Source organism: Cydia fagiglandana, chromosome 12 (genome assembly GCF_963556715.1).
Source record: "Cydia fagiglandana chromosome 12, ilCydFagi1.1, whole genome shotgun sequence".
NCBI classification, from domain to species: Eukaryota; Metazoa; Arthropoda; class Insecta; order Lepidoptera; family Tortricidae; genus Cydia; species Cydia fagiglandana.
In genome coordinates, this window is record NC_085943.1 from 766442 (window position 1) to 773251 (window position 6810).

The window sequence follows — 6810 nt, forward strand, 5'->3', positions numbered from 1 at the left end:
ATCGTGAGGAAACCTGCATACATCTGCGAAGAAATTCAAAGGTGTATGTGAAGTCCCCAATCCGCATTGGGCTAGCGTGGGGACTATAGCCCAAGCCCTCTCGCGCTCGAGAGGAGGCCTGTACCCAGCAGTGGGACGTATATAGGCTGAGATGATGATGATGATGATGATTTCGGTCAGTCTCGGTACTAAAAGTACTGAGATTGACTTTTACCATTTCAGTTGGAATTATCTATACCAATTTCGTTAACACCACTCCGATACACCAAATGCTATAAAATTTACGACGTCTGATTATGACGTATTAAATACTTAACACTTGCAATGCGTATGCTATCAAAATCTTTGCAGACTTTTTTGGTATAATTCTACTTTAAATATAAATTGTGGACGTAAGCACGTGAATTACAATTGCTGAATTATAAAACAGTATAACAATCATAAGAACGTCGTAATAAGAGGAAACACTTAAGAATCATTCCAGTTCGCTGAAATATAATTGAGCTCTGGCTCCAAGGGTCTTAATGCAGGCATTTTTGAGTGGTTCGTTCAAAGAAATTTAAGAATTGGAAACGACTTTCAAAAGATTTAAGTAAATTGTGTTGGGGTTATTTGGTAAACGCTTAAATAAAAAAAAAATTATATGCACTTAATAATCACATGCGCCTGCCCGCCACCATACAATCGAGCTTATGGTCTCATTTCAAACAACATTCTGTAATTAAGTACAAGAAATTTGACATGAACATTCAAGTAACATTTATAAACCGTCGGCGCGATTCGGGAAATGAATTAGAGATTCACTAACTATGAAATAGTAAAGATGTGCGACGTCCCACGGCAAGGTACCTTATGGCGGCTGGCGCTTACGTCGCATAGCGCCGCAATAATAATATTGCGGCGCCATAAGGTACCTTTTGCCATGGAACATCACATATCTTTACTATTTCATATCTAGTGAACCTTTATTTCATTTCCCGAATTGCGCCGCGTGGACTGGTAAAACCCGATATTTCAAAGTCAGACAACCCAAAAAACATCAGCAAAAAAGCAATATATTTTGTTTTTAAATTTTCATATCCTCGTATTCTTTCCTAGTCTTGATTGGACAAAAATTAAATAAATGAACCACGGAACCGTGAAGATCTGGGTGGAGACCGAGATTGATTCGAAAATATTTAATGTTGACCCAAATATCAGGGACTAATGTTTTCGTGTTATTTATTGGCATTTTGTAACACTTTTTGAAAAAGATTTACGGAATCGAAAAATATCTCTCATGAGTCTCATGTTTCTTCAAAAAATAATGTTTTTTTTTTCTTTTTTGACAAAGCCGTGACGAGTGACGGAAGACAGGGGAGGCCTTTGCCCAGCAGTGGGACACAATACAGACTATTAAAAAAAACTGATGACTTTAAAAATTAGGTTTTCAATTCATGGGGATTGGGGATATTTTTGAACAGATTAATTGTTATCGATATTATAATTTAGCCATTGATAAAAATAGTCCAATCTTGTAGGGTCAAGGAAATTCACTTCAGTAAAAAAAATTTGTCGCATTTCTTTAGATTCTTCTTCTTTTAAAACAACTATTCATGGGAACTTGAGTGAAATTGCTGGAGTTGCAAGCGTCCATAGGCTACAGTAACCGCTTGCCACCAAGCAAGCTATATCCTTGTTTGTCACGAAGTAGGTAAAACAAAGTTTGATGAGCTACCTAGTCCAGCTAAATTCTTGGCATTAAAATATTTTAGATATAAATAATAATAAATAATAAATAAATATTATAGGACATTCTTAAACAGATTGACTAAGTCCCACGGTAAGCTCAAGAAGGCTTGTGTTGTGGGTACTCAGACAACGATATATATAATATATAAATATGTACTTAAGTACATAGAAAACCACCATGACTCAGGAACAAATATCTGTGTCATCACACAAATAAATGCCCTTACTGGGATTCGAACCCAGGACCATCGGCTTCACAGGCAGGGTCACTACCCACTAGGCCAGACTGGTCGTCAGATATAATCATGACAAGCTACTTACATAATCGTACTTATAAGAATGTTTAGATGGTCCCTTTTCCCCAATAATTTCAAGCCATGGTAATATTTTTGATAAAACATTTCAGAAATATTCATCAGTCAAGTTGGGTCGCAATATAAAATTCGTATTCACATTAATATTTAACGACCGCTTGAAGTTGATCAAACAAATTGAAAAAGAAAATGGTCTTTCGATATTTATTTGGGTAAAAGGAATTTTGTTAGTTGAAGTACTAGAAAGTTTCTTAAGTTTGTTATTGCTAAATTAACTCAAATATAATTTTAAAATCAATGATACCTTTATCTATCTTATATTAAAATAAATTAAAATCAAAATAAATAAAAAGCCAAAATAAATAAAAGTCATAATAAATAAATAAATATTTCTTGAACATTTTAAAAATTGTTTACATACCTATTTTATTTATGTTTTAAATAGTTATTCAAGAACCCCGTGTTCACAGGTGAAAGCCTCCTTTATCTATCATACATAACATACATTAAATCTCTTCTTTAGGATTTTGAATTTACTAATGAGTTCCATAATAACTGACAGTTCTAGAAAATAAAAAACCGGGCAAGTACGAGTCGGACTCGCACACTAAGGGTTCCGTACCATAATGCAAAAAAAGGCAAAAAAAACGGTCACACATCCAAGTACTGACCCCGCCCGACGTTACTTAACTTCCGCAGCTGCACTCCTAGTACTGAACGCGTCGCTGTCATTGTCAATTTCCATAGTAAAATGAACAGTAATGCAGCTGTCGTTGGAAATGGACTGTCACCTTTAGGGTAACATTCAATTTCTGACCGCAGCTGCACTACTAGTATGAACGCGTCGCTGTCATTGTCAATTTCCATAGTAAAATGAATAGTAGTGCTGCTGTCGTTGGAAATGGACTGTCACCTTTAGGCAGCTGCAGTTGGCATCCGAATGTTACCTTTATTATTGTATTCCCGCCGTTGTTTTTGGCTGTAGGTAACCTGCATTGAAGCAATTTGTTCCAGTTCCTGAATTCAGGTTATACCTTCGAAAATCTTCTCAAAGCTGCAACTCGCCGTGCGGTTTGACCGCTCCGACATCCCCAGGAATTCAATTACTCGTAGACGGAGTCAAGGATAGATTCGTGAGTGCCAAATCTAATTTCCACCTATTGGACCTTCATTTTATTATTCCATGACCGACTGCCGTATTCGAACTTCAAGATATTCACAAGAGACGACACGTACAGTTCCATTCTAGATACGTTATAGTTTAGATATCAACTTGTTCTCTTTTGCAGCGCAATTCGGGGAACCAATGTCACTTTTACGTTAGATAGGGTAGGGTAGGGTTAGATGTGAATTGGATCTCTAAGTCATATCCTGTGGAAATCGTTCATGAGTATCTCCAGAATTGCGCAAATGTCAAATTTGACAGGTTTGATCATAAACATATCGTTACCGTATCTTGGTGATGTCTAAAAGATACCTAATAGATGTCTATTTCAAAATCGGGCGCCAAGTGTACTACTGATGTAGGTAGTGCATAAATATTTTCCATCGTATTTTCACGGAAATTTATGAACGTGTCTTGCTACTCGTATTTCAGTCAATCTCGGTACAAAAAGTACTGACATTGACTGACCTCGCATGACAATTACGAACGTTTCTGAGAAAATACGATGGAAAACAATTATGCACTACATATTGTGTACTGACTGGTAGCCGTCCGGTGGGTCGGCTCAGGTATAGCTGGGAAGACAGCGTGACAGCGGATCTGCTTCAGCTTCGCGTCAGTAACTGGAAGGAAGTTGCGCAGGACCAGGACAGGTGGCACGCTCTCGTTTCGGAGGCCAAGATTCTCTTTGGATCACTGAGCTAAAATAGTCAGTTAGTTATATGTACTGACGCAAATGACGCAAAAAAAAAACATCGATAAATTATCTTTTTAAGTTATTGCAGCATGACATTACTGCTGCAAATGTCAAAATCGATGTTCAGATGTTTGACATTTACGACAGAAATGTTTGGCCGCATTACTGCAGCATTAATACTGGTACTTATAGTCTGAATCCAAACGGCAAAATAAAATAGCATAATACAGTCCCCTGTAGTACAACGAAACGCATTGTGCCTCTCTATCACTCTTCTATGTTAGTGCGACAGTGACAGTTGCGTTTCGTTCGCTAGCGGAGCGTAAACGATTGGCACGTTAACTACGCACTCAGGAATGTCAATTTTAAGTAAGAGTGACATTCCATTTCCAACTGCAGCTGCAATACTGTTCATTTTACTATGGAAATTGACAGTGACAGCGACGCGTTTCCATAGTAAAATGAACTGTATTGCAGCTGCAGTTGGAAATGGAATGTCACTTTAATAAAGACCCATCTACAGTAAGTATAATCAACATACAGACAGCATGGCAATCGGGCGAGGAAGGGAACGCCGACCTCTGCTGTACGCGACTTTGGCGAAGGATAGTTATGATTTAACATTCAAATAGCCCACTTAGCGCCACGTGCAACATCCAGGATTAGGTTACTGACCCGGGGTTAACCGGTTAAACTTGGAGTTACCATGGTTACCAGTTAAGAGCTATAAGGCTGTGAGCATTTCCAATACCGATCGTAGGGCAGCATCGGTTATCAGTACCTAGGTACGTTTAAGCATATCTGTCTTCATGTATGTGCCCAGATAATAATCTCGCGTGCGTTAATCGTCACGCGGAAACGGATACGATTGTAATGCTAATCCTGAAGGCCGATTCTGTTTCAACTATTTGATATGGCGGTTGATTCTAATACGACAATTTGTTATGGTTTTGAACTGGTTTTGATACGTATTAGAGCATTTAGTAACTGGAGACGCCTTGGCTGTCATTTTTTGTACAAAACAGTTGATTTTTGCGGGGGAGGGGCACGTCAAATGTATGGCTAAATAATTAATTGTACGTAACGTACAAATGTTTCCGATGAAGTGGTCGTGTCGTAGCAGGTGTCCTATCATTCTTCCTCTTCTATTTTTAATAACACTCATTAGACTTCTCTTTTCTTTCACTCGCTTTAGAACAGCTTCATTTGTAACTCTTTCAGTCCAACTTATTCCTTCCATCCTACGCCAACACCACATCTCAAATGCTTGTAGGTATTCTTCATCTCTCTTATTTAGAAGGGAAAATAAATGGAAAGAGAGGGAGGGGAACACCAAGGAAGAGCTATATGAGCCAAGTAAAGGAGCATGTAGGGGCCGTGTCGTACCAGGACACTAAGGGGCTGGCTTTGGACCGACCAAGGTGGAGACATCTTCATCACGCTGCACCGACAAGAGCCCAGCTCTTAAATTGAAAGAAGAGAAGAACGTACAAATAGCCATGTCAGATAAACATCTGACCATACAAAAGTTTGCACAATTGTGCAAGGTTTTCGGCAGAGGGGTAAGCTCTTAAAGGGGACTCCGGTTATTAAATGCTCTAAGGTCATTCACGATCATCTTGGTGATGGGTCGGATCTTACGCACGACTTTCGGCTCGATTCGGAAAATGAATTAGATCTCTTCTAGACAAGTTACAATATGGATAATTTAAAGATATTTGTAAGATAGATATGTCAAATTTAACGTTTCCGCGATTCTGGAGGTCCTCTTGAACGATTTCGACAAGTTATGACTTATTAGATATCCAAGTCACATCTAGTCGATATCTAATGTAAATCTAGTTGATGTCTATATCGTCTCTAGATCTTGTGATTATCTCGTTTCCCGAATACGCGTGTTTCACTTTGTTTCGTATGTACCAATCAGTGAGCGATCTTAAAGGTCGTGAAAACATAGATCTAAATCGTAAATTGTTAAATTCCTGGTTTTCATCTTATTTTGATATGACCTTGACCGTGAGCAGCACCAATTAGCGTTAGCGGCTCACTATGATTGGTGTTGACGAAATGCAACCAGGGGGGCTAGCCAAAGTGACAATCGCTATCACTACGACAACGAAATGCTTTGCGTCTCTCTATCACTCTTCCATATTAGTGCGACAGTGAGAGTTGCGTTTAGATCGCTACGGACCGTAAGCGTTTGGCATGTTGGTTACGCGGCCAGGGGGGCTACCTAGCCAAGATGTTGTACTCTTGGCTAGGCCCCCAGGAGTCATCTCCGAAAACCGTGCCAAGTTGTCAAATCACAATCGGCCCGAAGGTGGCGCTGATTCGTGGCACGCTACTTCCGGTTTACCTACACTTGCAGATTAGGGTTTACTCGGGTAATTCCGAATGTCGAAAACTGTCGGATAATTCCGAAAAGAGACTTTTATTATGATGGAATTAAGGGTGATTTTCATCTGAATTTCGGAATTATCCGACATTCGGTATTACCCGAATACACCTTACAATGGTCTGTGGATTCTATTAAATAACTGTTACCGCTCATTATTAGGTATATTGAACACTCAAACCCATTAAACGCTTTCCAAACAAGGGAAATAAAATCCAAATAAGGGGTTGCATCGCATTAGATATGGATCAGCTTTTTTTATAATGTTATTTAAATAGTGACAAAATCCTCTTGATAAATTTAAGTTTCTGACCTTGAAAGCACACCGGATCATTGTAAAATACTTGAATAAAACTTAATTTAAATTTTAAAATAAAGGTTTTGTGGAAGAGATCGCTTTTTAGCGATAATACCGCGTACAGTGTATAATTAACTATTTTCCATCGTATTTTCACGGAAACGTAACGTGTCTTGCTATTTCAGTCAGTCTCCGTAGAAGAAGCATGAC